This window comes from Malus domestica, chromosome 13 (genome assembly GCF_042453785.1).
Source record: "Malus domestica chromosome 13, GDT2T_hap1".
NCBI lineage: Eukaryota > Viridiplantae > Streptophyta > Magnoliopsida > Rosales > Rosaceae > Malus > Malus domestica.
In genome coordinates, this window is record NC_091673.1 from 24,547,087 (window position 1) to 24,562,345 (window position 15,259).

A 15,259-nucleotide genomic window follows, 5' to 3' on the forward strand; every position below is an offset into this window, starting at 1 on the left:
TTTTTTTTTTTAAGGATTTGTTTCAAATTTGTAAAAAGAAATATCAGTAGATTACAAATTATTATACAGTTTCTCATTCGAAACAAGTAATAAATGCAGATTTTAAGTATATAAATGTGAGCAAAATGAAACACTGCATCTGAATCGAATAAAATTTGATAAAAATGGGAGAGAAGTATCACGTTTTCATTAGTGCTAGTGCAAATGATGATACTTAATTGTGTGTATATGGATGGTGCTGGAAATTAATGATTTATTAACTAGGTAGCGACAAGGAGAGGTTGTGCCTGAATGCTCCTCCATTTCACACAATGGGTAGTCAAATCCAAGACAAGTGGAGGCTTCAAAGATAAAATCGAGAAAATTTACAAGCCCAAGCAACGAGACATTCCCTTCAACGCTACCAATGAAAAAGTATGATGGAACAAAGCAAAAGGCACCCCCACCCACCTCACTTGCAATCATGACTGCAAGAGTGGGAGTGTTATGTTAAAGCTCTCTCTCTCTCTCTCTCTCACACATATTTACTCAAAAGGGTCGTCGATCACTAGCGGCCCCTATATTCCCATGCAAAATAAAAGTAGACAATAAAATATAAAATTTATAAACCTACCTCTCTCTCTCTCTCTCTCTGAATATTTGGTAATATCTCTTGAGAGGGGTGATGGGTTTTGCACTGGCAAAGAGAATCCATGTTGGGAGCTTGAAAAGGTGCGCCTATATATATGCATATTACATGCATATATGAGAGAGAGAGAGAGAGAGAGAGAGAGAGAGGAATGTGTGTGTGTGTGTCAGCTTGAGATGCGTTCATCAAACTTCAAAGGAACTACTTGTGTTGTGTGGCATATTATTAATCAGAGACATTAAGGAATGTTAAGAGGATTGGGTTCTTTTCCTTTGGCGTTTTCCCACATTCCCTTCTATTCTCTCCATCTTGCATTCGTGCCAAGGTTTTATTCATCTTGTATATTTACATATATACTGATATTCATATATGGAACATTTATATAATAAAATAGGTAACGTTATGCAAATATTGTAAACAAATATATATATATAGATATATTTTAATTGGTATAAGTTTGTCCTCTTTCGTGGGAATTCGTGTTTGAGACAGAGAAAGGGAATTAACATAGCAAGGAGAGCCCAATAGAGAGTCTTAATTATCTCAAACACATAAAAATGTGAGATCCGGATAACACTTTTTTTATTTTTTATTTTTTCGGTCCTTTACCCAACCATTTAAACGAAATAAAAATAAAATATTTATTCATGTATTATTATTTACTGAATAAAGAGATCCAAAAAGGATGTAAAAGGTGAGAAAAACTTTTGACCATAATAGTGGTATCTGTACACTTACAGAGCAAATAGCTTTTTGGTCCTAAGTGAATATCGTGACATCTAAAGCTTTTGCGTTGAAGTTACTGCCGCAGTTCACCATGGAAGAATTTTCGTGTTTTTCAAATTTGAATAAAACTCGACAGACGACAACTTAACATATAATTTGAGTTAGTACATTTGACATTTCCTTCATAGAATAGTAGAAACTAGAAAGTTCCCTTAAACAAGTAGTGGTTTATTACGTACCATGTCAAAATATAGGGTCCAAGCTAGCTAAATTTTTACCTAAGGCAACTAAGGAATGGTTTGGGGTTAAAGTGATTTTAAAAAAAGTTGGTATGAAAAAAAGCTAGGAGAGTTTTTGGTGTTTGGTAAACACTCCCAAGCCAGCTTTATTTCAAAATTTCAGATGAAAAAAAAAAACTAAAAATGGGAAGCTGCAAAAGGCAGCTTCATAAATCAGCTTCTTGTGAAAACATGGAGCTACATTGATTTTATTAATGAAACTTCCAAATTCCCAAACCTACCATCACTTTCTGGTTCGAGATCCCTTTCTCCAGCTCTCTCTCTTCATTCAAGCTCAATCTTTCCCTCTCATCTGGTTCGAGCACTCTTCATCAATAAAAAGGTAAATTTCCATTTTGTAACCTTTATTTCTGGGTAATTGGAATATTGAATTGAATAATTGGAAGTTAGAAATGGAAGATTTGGATTTCTGGGTAATCTAGGTGATATGCGATTCTGGGTAATCTAGGTTTCGGAGTGATGCGGCAGGCGACGATGGACTTCTTTAACGACATGGAAGACCACGGCTCCACCATGGCCATGGAAGCGCAAACCCGATCTCAGCTGCAGCGACCAGCCCGACTGCCTCAACAAAACCTAGAGTTTGAAGTTCCCCATAACAGCCTGTTGGCTGTCGAAACTAAAATTCAAACCCTAGAAAATTTCAACGACAATTGCTCCATTGGCGAAGAGAAAACCTGTAAGTTTGAAGCCAATGTTGACCTTGAAGACGAAGACGAGGAGGAAGATTACGAAGAAGAAGAAGAAGAGGATGAAAAGTCTAATGCGAAGGCGATGTGGATCACAAGGGAAAGGGGATTTGAGAGATGACAAGGGCAAAGGGAATAAAAATTATGATTCCATAATAAAAGGAAAGATAAAGAGTAATAGTATAAGGAGTAATAGTTGTATTGTAAATAGATATTTTAAATGCTCAATTATATGTTGAATGTTGGATTATGATTTCTTGTTAAACGTTGGATTATATGTTTAAGATAAAGTTTATAAATATTTTTCTTTTAAAAAAAAGGTATATTTAGTAATTCACCTTTATTTGTCAAGAAAATTAAATTAATATCACATCTAGTATTATACCATTTTTGGTCATTTCATACCGTCACAGTTGTTTTACATAAAAGTTTACCAAACACTATCATACTACTTTTTTTTTCAAAAGAACTTTTAAAAAAAAAGTTTACCAAGCACTCTGCTGCTTTATTTCACAGCTACTTATTCTCACAACACAGTAGAAGCAGTTTTTTTTCAAAACCTAGCAATACCAAACCAGCCCTAACAGAGGTGGTTTACACAAAAAAAAAAAAAAAAAAAAAAAAAAAAAAAAAAAAAAACTCTCTCATCAATATATAGGTTCCAAATGTGTCACTAATCACCCCCCTATAGACCCGTGGATCAATTTGCTAGATAAATTTAAGGCGTTAGTCACAAATTGCTTTCACTCTACACTAATTTTCATGAAATTTTTAGTTTTTTTCTTCCATCTTGGCAAGCTTTCGTTGAGTGTGAATCTCACAAGGGTTCTAAGCAGTGGTGAAGCTATAGAGGGACAAGGAAGGGCAACCGCCCCTCCCCTAGCTGGAAATTAAGCCTAGGAGCGGTGGTTCTGTGTCACATCCTAGCCCGAGCCATACCCGCTCACCGCGCACTCATGTACTTAGGCACTTTTAGGCTTAAATTTATTCACATTTTACACATCATCACACTTTATGGCTTCGTCACCTCCAGGTGTCGGCCAGCACAGCTCGATTCTGAGTCCTAATGGACATTCCAAGTCGGGGTGTGTCATTCTATCCCTCTAGTCCCTTCGAAAGTTATGGATGCTCAACTTGCTTTCTGGTTTCTAAGTTCCTGCTGCTGCTGTGCAACAGTTTTTATTTTATTTTATTTTCTGAAAAATCCTTAACCAAATGATGTCATTTCATTTAGTTGATTAAAAAAAAATTGAAGTGGGGACCTATAACGACCCATCCCCAATTATTATAATTTTTATAATTTTAAAAAGTGAATTTACGAAAATGCCCTTTGAGACAAAGTGTTGACTTTTGTTTACTGTCGTGTCATGTCACGTAAGGTTTATTTTCTTGACATATCCTCGTAGTACTTGTCGCTACAGACGCGTGGGCGTAAACGGATCGTGATTTGGAGTTATAACGAAGGAGATACTAACGAATGAAGTCGAGGAAAAATTGTAAATTTATTTATTTCTAGAATGCTCCAGATTTCTGGAGCCAAATCAGGAAGGCCACGTGTGTGGCCCAGATTAAAAGGAAGAAAGTTGGGCGGTAGAGATGGAGGATAAAGGAGAGAAATGAGGGAGAGGTGAGGCGAATCAGAAGAGGAGAGATGTGAGGGTGACCAATCAAAGAAGAGAGAAAAGAGAAACAGAGAAGAAGAGGAGGAGGAGAGCCGTTGGGTTCACCATGACCTGTACCCAACCCAGCGGAAATGCATGAAATCTGGTGCTTTCTCCGGTCAAATTCTGACAAATTGCATCGGCCCACTACTTGGGAACTTCTCATCGATCATTCCTCTTCAATTTTCTACACAAATTGGACAAGATTTGGTCTTGGTTTCGTGGCAAGAGCATCGACGGCACCGTGGTTTTCTTGGTGGCAATCCGCCATTTCTGCAATGATTTCTTTCAATTGCCACTACCAATATACTTCCTTTGAGCTTTGAAACAATGCCTAATCATTGGTTGGAGCGGCGGATTTGATTTGAGGACGAATCAAAGCACCCCCAAACCTAGGGTTCCGGCAGATTTTCATGAAATTGAGGGTTTTCCTAGCCAAATTGGCCTTAGTCACAGGTATGAAAGTTTATCTACTCATCGAGATCTTCATTCCTCTTGGTTTAATTAGTTATTAGTCATATAGTATATTTTACTCTAGGATTAAGAGTCTAATACCGGGAGGAATTAGTGATCTTGCAAAGGAGTTCGTGAAGATCAGGAGGTGTGCAAGCTATATGCTAGTGTATAAGTTTCTTACATTGGTCTTGATGTTACCGGTTGCAACTACTTTAGTGTAGAGAGCTTTTTTTACTATGAATATTGTGAAAACACCAAATCATAACGAAGTGGGAGATCAATGGTTGAATGATGACATGATTGTTTACATTGAGAGAGATGCATTCGCTTTTATTGATAATGAGTCTATTATGTGACGTTTTCATTGCTAAAGTACGAAAGACATAACTATATATATATATATATATATATCCCATTGTTTTCAAAAAATAAAGATTAGGTGTGGGGCCCACTCTACATCGAACTTCAACGATTCGAACCGTCTATTTTATAACTCTTGTTTCATATATCATCCTTACAAGAATTTAATTCAATCCGAAATCATTTGCTTATTTAATTATCAAGATAAAATTTCATTGTTTTTTATATAACAAAGTATTTGTTAATTTCTTTGAACTCAATTAGATGTCTTAACCATTTCTGATTTGGCTAATACTTTGCAAGAATGATCTATGAGGTGCAACTTGAAAAATAGACAATTCGGATCGTTAAAGTTTGATATAGTGTGGACCCCACAACAAATCCCCATTTTTATTATAAAAAATGGAAATCCCTTCCTCTAAAGGTGTGTGTGTGTGTGTGTGTTTGTGTGTATATATATATATATAGAGAGAGAGAGAGAGAGGCCCTTTATGCAAAGGGATCTCCATTTTTTCAAAAAAATGGGATTAGGTGTGGGGCCCACTCCACTTCGAATTTTAACGATCCGAACCGTCTATTTTGTAAGTCTCGATTCATAGATCATCCTTGAAAAATTTCAATTCAATCCAAAACCATTTGCCTATTTAATTATCAAAATCAAATTTCATTGTTTTTTATATAACAAAGTATTCATTCATTTCTTTTAACCTAATTAGATGTCTTAATTATTTCTGATTTAACTAATATTTTGTAAGGGTGATTTATGAGGTACAACTTGAAAAATAGACGGTTCGGCACTATCACTAGCCACTTCTTTCGACGAGCGTCACAACCCAGACTATAGACGAAAATTCGTGCCCTGGACTGTCACTTTCTTTATCTTCTTTCTGTGCAGTGGCACCGCCACTGTTCAAGATTATCTTCGGCAATTTCTCGCCTTTCTTGGCTAAGGTGAGCCTCGAAACCCCCCCCCCCCAAAAAAAAAAACTTCTTAAATCTTTTTTTGGTGTACAATTAGGGTAAATTTGAGATGTTTTGGCTGATTTATAATGCAGTAATGCCTCGGGAGAAGCTTCCCTAGTTTTGGAGGAGATCTTGCAGATTTCGAGCCTTTTTCCAACCAAATTCAGCCATGGTCGAGGAAACCAATGGTATATTTCGATTTCTTGTTCTCTGAGCTTCGATTTGATATATTGGATGGCTAGGATTAATGAAGTTTTGTGGTTGATTGAAGTCGTGGAAGTTTCCCAGTTACACTTTCCAGAAATCGGCGACCGGACTCGTGAATGAGACCGAATCAACCCGACCCGAAAAAAAAAGTCCAAACCCGAATCCTACCCGACCAGTTCCTAATTGGATTTGGAATATTCCTAGAATATTCATTGTGTTGACTTTTTTGAATTTTTCTCGAGAACCCTCCCAGGCTAATTTTGATGCCCCGAGTTCGTTTTTTGGCATCCATTTAGTAAAATTCCAAAGTTTTAACGTAGTAGACCGCGGAGGCGGTTCGGTTGACTTTTTAGGGTTGATCGTTGACTTTTTACAAAATTTTCCTGGGATCCTTCTTAACATATTTCGATGCCCCTGATTCCAAATTCACGCTTTGTTTTCCCAAATTTAATCATTTAATTGAGTTTTACTAATGGGTCCCAATATTATGAGCGATTACTATCGGAGACTCCAGCTTTCCTAATTCGAACGGCTGTGACCTCTCAAGTATCTGTGAGTAGGTCTTTTCTTTTATATAGTATATATATTTGTTTAGTTTTAACATATATATATATATAATAATGAATTTTTTATGTGATTGCCATAATTAAATTAAAGTTTATAAGAAAGGTTGTAATGTTGAGAATTATGAAATTATTCTGAATCCTGGGGATGCACATGTATGCGAACTATTATGGGATGTCTTAATTATATTTACGGCCATGAATGGTGTTATGTTGACTAGAATTATCGATTTACCGTTGCATGATCATATTTACATTATCTGCTCATCGTGTGCTGCACTAATGTTAGTACTCGCTTGAGGTCAGGGCTCACATCGCACCGTACGCTTACTTTGGATCTGTAGGTGCCAATCTTGTCCTGGATTGCCATAGGTAATTAGGACTCGTATGTGATGCGCATAGCGCCAGTCTTCACGTGAATGTAATACTCGAGCGTATATCATTATTACACCCAATCTTGTTCATGTTAGAATATCTCTGCGTGAACTCATGTGTCAGCATATGTTGATGACCACTCGATATGATATGTTTGTTTATAAGAGATTAGGTGATTATCGGACGTTGGGTGTTTATTTTAGAAATATTGTGACGTATTGAATTCTTGAGATATTGCAGGCTACGGTAAGTATTTTCATACTATACAATATATGTTATATTTGGAAACTATACTTGTTTTACAGTGAAGGGTTATTATGCTTTCGAAAAGGTTTTTACAAAGTTTTATTTTTAATCCCACTCACCCTTGTTTTTTTCCTCTCCAAGTTTTAGTAGCAGAGCTTTCGTGTTGACGAGGACTTTTTGGAAAAATATTGTTATGGAAACACTCCCATTGGTATAAATCTTATTCTACTTTTACTGTACTTTACTTATACTCTAACATCACATGTAAAATGGGTTCATTCTCGCTCACATTCGCACTCTTACCTTTAGGCACTTTTAGGTTTAAATTTATTCACATTTTCCACATCACTACACTTTATGGCTTCGTCACCTTCCGATGTCGGCCAGCACAACTCGATTCAGAATCCAGGTGGACATTCTAGGTCAAGATGTGTCAATAAGAGGCTGGTGACGGTGGTGATGGTAAGCATAGTGGTGGAAGGTGGTTGTGGTAATAATGGTAGCGTGTTGGGGGGGAAATGTGGTTAGGAGGTGGCGTGGTTGATGGTAGCGGAGATGGTGGGAGGTGGTGGTGGTGATGGTGGTTGTTGTTGTAGTGGTGATATTGGTAGAGGGTTGTGGTGGCGGCGATAGTGGTGAGAAGTGGTGGAAGTGACAAAGATGGTAGTTAATAAGGTGTTGGTTGTGATGACTGTCAAGGTGATTGTGAAGTACATGATTTTTTTTTCTCAAAACTCTACCTTTGTTTTATGGGAGCTTTAACTAAACACTCCCGATACTATTCACTTTTAACGAAAAACCACATTTTTACCTTTCTCTAGTACAATTCACTACACTTTTATTTGTCTTTTTTCATTAAAACTAAAGTTTTTTTGGACTTTTCCTTAGTTTTCCTTTATTTTATATGTATCTTGTTGTTTTTATTTTTTTTTGGATTCTATGCTTGAAAACACAGAGAACATCAAACTAGTATCTATGCCCAATATTGTACTTTGTGTTTTTCATTTCGTGAGTTTGTTCTTCAAAAACAACATATCAAACGCATATAACACTGTTTGTTCTTAAATTTCAGAGCCTAAATTCTAGATATTTTTAGAAACGGATTTTTCTTTACTCTTTTTTTGTTTAAAAAGTGACTGAAACTGAAGGGAAGAATTTTGTACCACAGTACTTGATATCTCTCAAATCTTTGTCAATGTCACGCCAACTGGTCTAAATTAAATATGGGCATGCATGCTATGACATGCAGAATTTTCATTTATTTTTTATACATGCGTGCAGATTTTTATTCGCTTAAGATTGACTGTATGTTTTTTCTTGACAGATAGATTGACAATATGTTGATGTAAATTTGTAGAATCTTTTCAAATTAACATTCTTCGCTTCTCCGTTCAAGGGCACCCGATAACATGTGGTTCTTCTTTGCTTATTCAATTAGCAAGAACTAGACATTTGTTTGGTTTTGTTTGTTTTCTTTAGACTATGTTGTTGAGGGATATCCAAAAGGACTCGTGGTAAATGTAGTTACTTCAAAAACTTAGATGGAGGTATTTGAAACAAATGGATACAATACATTGAAAAAAATCATGGAAGCCCTAACTCTTAAGGGTGGGCAGAAGTCCGACCAATATGAACTGTACAAGACGATTTAGCTTGGTTTTGGTCATAAAAAACTCAAATGGTTTAAAACGGAACCAAACTGAAAGGAATTGGTTAAGAACTACAGTTTTGGTTTTGAAGATTGATGAAATTTTGATGGTATTGATAATTGAGGTGTAAGTATATATTAGTTACTAAACATAAACGTTTGATGGCATATTGTTGAATTTTAAAATGGTTTGATATATTAGAAAATGAAAATCATGTGGAAAACTTTATTATGGTAATTGATATAACAGAGTCGAAAGAATGAAAAAGAAAAAATGATTTGGTCTTGGGCCAAACCATCCGAACAGAAACCAAACCAATTATCTATTGAAAATTTGTGGTTTGGTTTGGTTTTCTTATGCCATATTTGTTGAGGATTTGCAAAGGGATTTCTAGGAATGTATTAAAAAAAAAGTTAGATGGATGGATTTGAAATGCATTGCATGATCATTTCGTAAACAAAAGATTCATAAATTATTAATTTTTGAACTAAGCAGGAGATTAGAGTGATTAGTTGTGTAATGAGCTTAAACCACGTGGGAAATGTGCTCTAGTCAGTTGACCAATGTTCGGTGTGTTATGAGGACATTAGGCATGCCATAAACTACTTAGGTTAGTACCCCACTCACTAGGTATTAGTAGCAATCTTCCAAATAAATGATTCATTTCAAGCAATCTTCTAAAAAATATTACCTACATTTGGATATTTTTCTAAACATAGTACTGCTAAGAACACCCAATATGGTGAAGTTACCAATTGATAAGTAATATTGCATTCCATTTTTCCGAAGTGAGCATCTACATTGTCGTGTGGTCCAAGATTTTCCAGAAGCTAGTCAAGAAAACAAAAGTGATTACTTGTATGGCATACTTATGCTCGTTATGTTTATGCAACTTATTGTTATAACAAGCCCGTGAGAAGTTGATTCCAAGCTAGCATGCATTTGACACACATTGTGATAGGTCTAACTTTAAACTCATAACGTACCTACAAGTTACTACTCAGTACCGATCAATCTGAATGGTCTATTTACAACCCAGCACAAGTCGACTCTTTGTAGACAGGTTTTGTTTTGTTGTGGTGACCTTGCTCTAGCAGCTAGGTCAGACTCAGAGGGTACGTACTTCCTAGCTACTAGCTAGCCTTTGTTTTGTTATATGCTAGCTATTGTTTTATGTGTCTACTTCTCTGCCTTTTGTCCATCAATGAATACATGTAGCTCAGCTGAGATCAGACATGGGAGTAAGCTTTTGTCCATCAATTATCAGCTCACTCATGCAATGCATATATCGGGAGAGTAATACATGCCTGATCGTCTTTCTGTTATCGATTTGCTTTTTCGAACTGTCAGAATAATTGGAGGGCAAGAAACACCCAAAAGCGAATAAAACAGGCTACATGTACAAAATAAATCTGTCGTCATAAATTTGGGAACTTGGGTATTTTCTATTTTTTTTAATTAGGAAAAATTAGTATCCGGTCTCTTATTACTAATGTTAATTGACTGAAACCTTATTAGTTTTCAAATTTTGATTGAAGTCTCTAACATTAATGTGATAATGAAATTACATATTTATTACACTTTTTTAAATAAAAATTAGTAATTGATTTAAGGTTTTAATACTCACATCTTTATTAAAATCCTAATTTATTTTCAATTCAAACATTTTCAAAATAAAAAAATTAGAATAAGTTTGTACCCATTAGTTTTTCATAAAAAGATTCTCAATATTTCATTCTTAAATGTACTCACTCATATAATTTTCAATTTTTTTAATCTTCTAAATATACCAATTTGTTATATGTAAAATGTACCCTTTTTTAATATAAAATATACAAAAAAAAAATTATATAAAATGTACCCAATTTTTCAATATAAAATCCATTCAATATTTTTAATACATTTTTTTAAAATTATATGGGTACATTCTCTTTGGTTGTTTTGAGAATGTATCAATATTAAGTTGAATCGAAGAAATTTACTAATGTTATTAAGCCTAATATCTTTTTCTTTTTTTTTATGTGGTTTTGAAGAATATATCCATGTTTTGGTACAATAGTTTTTTTTTTGTTTGTTAATTTTGATGAATGTACCAACACACACACACACAATATAATAGAGAGTATAATTTATATTTTATTATTTTTAATCCCACAAATTATTTAAAATCTCATTAATAAAAACAAATACAAATTTCAAATTTTTATTTTTTATTTAAAAAATATAGTAACTTACATTATTACATTAATATCGGGACTTTGATAAAAAATTAAAAATAGATAAGGTTTCAGTCAAAGAATATTAATAGTTAGGGACCTCATCCAATGTGTCCCCTTTAATTATTTAATAATGCAGAAATTGGGATTTGTTTTTTCATTTCAATAAAGTGATATTACTATTCGGGGAGGGTGAAGCTTTGAACTCGAGACGCAATGAGTTATTGAAGTACAAGATCCTAACCACTAGAACAATCCCCACCCTTGCTTGGTTTGGTGATGTGGTTGAAGTTTCTTGTGGAAGTACATTTGTTTTTTTTATCATGAAATAGGAGTGCATGAAAGTTTTCTCTTCGAATAAATTTTGTACACTTTCAGAACTCCATTTTCTCAATCTAGTGAATGCTACATATAGTTTCATAATCTAGTTGGAACATCAAATTTATCCATGATAAATCATATGCTCAGTTTAGGTACTAAATTTTCGTTTTTTGAGAGCATGGTTAAGCTTGATTTATTTATATCTTTTAGCCAAAAGTACGAGAGAATGAATTGGTTAGTTGGAGCCAAAACGGAGTTCTTCATCAGTTGATCTTCACCACAACAACAACTACATGCAACACGAATCGACGGACGGCTTACGCACTCACGCGTTTCGGCCCTTGGTAGCCCTAGCCTACAATCTTCTCGCAGCCTGCAAATGTGAATATGTGAGAAAAAGTAAAGCTTCTTGGGTATACTATAATTATGGCTCAACAAAAAGGAAATTTGCTATTTGAAGTTTGTAATGATACTCGTTTCGCTAAGCACAACAATGTGAAACCTACACATGCCACTTCATGTTGTTGGATAAATATCAACAATCAATGATAATTTTATATATGCTAATAAATGATGAATGCGAACAACTAACTTAACAGAGTATGAACACAAAATAATATTAAACAGAAAAAACTAAAGATTGAGGCTTGCGTACCGCAATGTCCTTGAAATAGATATTTCGCCCCTACTCAGTGCTTGTAGGACTACGGACGTCTGCTTCACCAGGATTCAACGATCAAATTAAAATTCAAACACCGGAAAACTTAACTTCTGGCAAATTTCTTTTTTGTGGTTCTCTTAGTAAGAATGTTTTGGATTGTAGAAGAAGAATTATATTTTTCTTTGTTCTAAATGTCATGCAGATGGATGTATATATAATAGGATTATGCATGTTCACAACAGGTATGAAAATGGGTTGCATCTGTTGGGAGACATCTTCTTAGAGGGGTGTTTGCTTTCTGCGTTCTTTCACTACACTTCAGACTTCATCTGAAAAGATGAGTCTGTTGGTAAAAATTAATTAAATTCGAAATGAATTAAAAATAATTAATTAAAGAATTTAATTTTCAAAGCCCAAGGCCCATCTTTTGACAATTATAGTCCATCACTCCAATAATTATCTATAAAGGACAAAACCTTATAAAGTGAGGAAACCTTTTGGGAATGGCCAATGTGGGACAATGAAATTTCTACTCAAATTTTCCAACACATGTAAATGTTTTTTATGCAACTATCATGGTCTCTATGTGGCAATGACTTGATGTGATCTCGTTGGATAGCGAGGCATTAAGCGTGTGCCAATATGGGTGTGTTGCGTCTATTATCAATATTATAAATTTGAATTTATGATATTTATTACATATGATGACCGTGTAAGAGTTTAATACACTTTTATCGGTGATATTAGGTTATTATTTCTTTAAAAAAATTAATAAAAAATAAAACTAAACAAGCTGATTTTAATCATATTAATTTGATGAGGAGTTGTAACTGTGAAGCCTAGTTAGCAAGTGTCAGCAAGTTTGTTCCATAGATCGTATGAAATTCTTTCTCTCCTTTTGAAGACAAAACAAAAAACAAAAAAGAAAAAGTGGAAAAGGAGAGTTCATGTTCATGGGGATTAGGGAGCAAAGGAGAAGATACAGTGGCAATAATGATGAGTTGGGTTGTTAAAATATTTGCCATCGGAAATCGGCATGCAAATATGCAAAAGAGAGAGATATAGAGGACTTAAAGAAGATCGAGAAATAAAGCTAGCAAAGAAAGAGAGGGGCATACTTTGATCACATACGACCTTTTCTTTTCTTTTTTATGTCCTCTTTCTTTTTTTGGTCGAATTTTTATGTCCTCTTTCACTTTCTTTACTTTCCGGTCACCCACTTTAATCGGTCTCTTAGATTTCAGTAACAAAAAGCTTCAGGAGAGGTCACTTTTTCAGTTTTCCTTTTACCCCTTTTTCATGGTTTATTCCATACTGTGATCTGTCTGCTTACTACTTTGACCGTATTTCAACGTTCCAAAATCAGTTAACTAATGCACTCTTCGTATAAATTACAATGTTAAGACTTGCTCCAACTCTTGAAGTCAAACTCAAATTTTAGATTTTAAATATACTCCAACTTACTCCAACCCTTGGGCCAAATAAGAGTTTTAACTCAAAACTCTTTTTTGGGGCAAATTTAGCTCAGAGTTCTCCCCTGAGTTAGTAGTATGGGTGTATTTTTTTAGTTTATATTTATAAATTCATTAAATCTAACTGCTAAGATCTAATGTGATCAAATTTGACAGTAAAAAAAAAAATCTAACGGTCCAAATTTAAATCCAATGGCTAAAATAACTATAATATATATATATATATATATATATATGTTTCATGTGTTTCATATTCTTTCATAGTTTTCCCCGAGTTTTATGGTGTCGGTTTAGTGATTTTACAAATTTATCGGAATCTAAATATTTTTAGGTTTAAATGTTCATAAAATTAAACTAGAATAGTCTACATAATTTTTTTTTTAAGTTACTTTAAGAAAAACAAAACTTATCATAAATTCATTATTCAATAATCTCAAGCTAAAAATTTAACCAATAAAGGTTGGAGCCAAAAACAATTTCTGGGTTAAAACCTAAATTTTCTGGGTTAAAAATCTTAAGTTTTAACCCAAGAGTTGGAAAATACATACATGTTGTAATCCTAATTAGGTTAGGAATGTGATTGTGTAAATTCTATTAAATCTTTACGGGATTGTATCATATTTGTAGAATTCTCAGAGAGATGGGTCGAGAGCCCCACTTCCAACAACATCTATATTGTCCCCAACTTAGTAATTATCACCTGCCCAATCCGTCAGGTGTGAAGTTTTATCACAAAAGGTCTCAGTGTTAGTTACAGTCAAATAATCATATTTAAACTCTTCTTTCTTCTTTCCTCTAAGAGATGTTGGATAGCCAACACCCCCTACGTGGAACCCCAATTAGTGGGTCGCACATGGAAGATCAACGCATCGGAAACTACGTGAAACCAAGTCGGGACTCACCCAACACATGGGGCTAAAGGGGACACCTAATCAAGTGGCAGTACAGGATCGTCCCTTAGCATTGCTACCATGTAGAATTTTCAGATAGAAAGGTCGGGGGCTCACTTCCAACAACACCGATATTGTTTCCAACTTGGTAATTACCACCTGGCCAATCTGTTAGGTACATAGTTTTATCACAAAAGGCCTCGGTGTTAAATAGAGTGGGATAATCATACTTAAACTCTTCTTTCTTCATCCTCTGAATATATGGGATAGCCAACAATATCTCTGGATATTATTCTATTAGAGTTGTAAGCCTATTAGGGTAAGGAATTTACCTTCCCTACTACTATAAATTACACACATAGTTCACCCAATTCTCTCTATGCTTGATGCACCCTCTCCCCATAACTTTCTAGTTAAATAGGCCGTCCAACCAGTCATTAGCACGCCTTTGATGTTACGCTAAGGGGAGTTTGTTCTTCAATCAAATGAATATTACATTTTGAATATTATTTTTATGATTAACTTATTATTTTAATGAAATTATATACTTTTTTTAATTCAATTTATGTTTTCAGTATTGAACGTAACAACACATTAGAGATGAAATTCCGGCTTTCCGAGAAAGATCTTCTACAAATTCAAAGGCTCAATTTTGTTTTCTGCTAATCAAGTTTGTTTGTACCATACTTGACCAATCCCGAAACTACTGAGCATCGGTCAACGTTATACCGTCAAGGACCCAGAAAAGTTTCCCTCCAACCTGGAGGCCAATCACAGCGCAACACGTGTCGATATCAGAAGCTAATCATAGCACGACACGTGTCAACATCAGAAGCCAATCACAACACGACACGTGTCAATGTCAGAATGAAACTAG

The 15,259-nt window shown here is 34.7% G+C and overlaps 2 long non-coding RNA genes across 2 annotated transcripts; both read left to right on the forward strand.

The window, feature by feature from the left end:
• The first annotated feature begins 1,738 nt into the window (after positions 1-1,738).
• LOC139190725 (uncharacterized) lies at positions 1,739-2,592 on the forward strand. The gene is made up of 2 exons (XR_011575081.1): positions 1,739-1,975; positions 2,102-2,592. It is a non-coding gene; the product is annotated as an uncharacterized lncRNA (long non-coding RNA).
• A 3,027-nt stretch (positions 2,593-5,619) lies between these two features.
• On the forward strand, positions 5,620-8,602 carry LOC139190577 (uncharacterized). Its single transcript, XR_011574886.1, has 2 exons — positions 5,620-5,770; positions 5,875-8,602. It is a non-coding gene; the product is annotated as an uncharacterized lncRNA (long non-coding RNA).
• Positions 8,603-15,259: the final 6,657 nt, after the last annotated feature.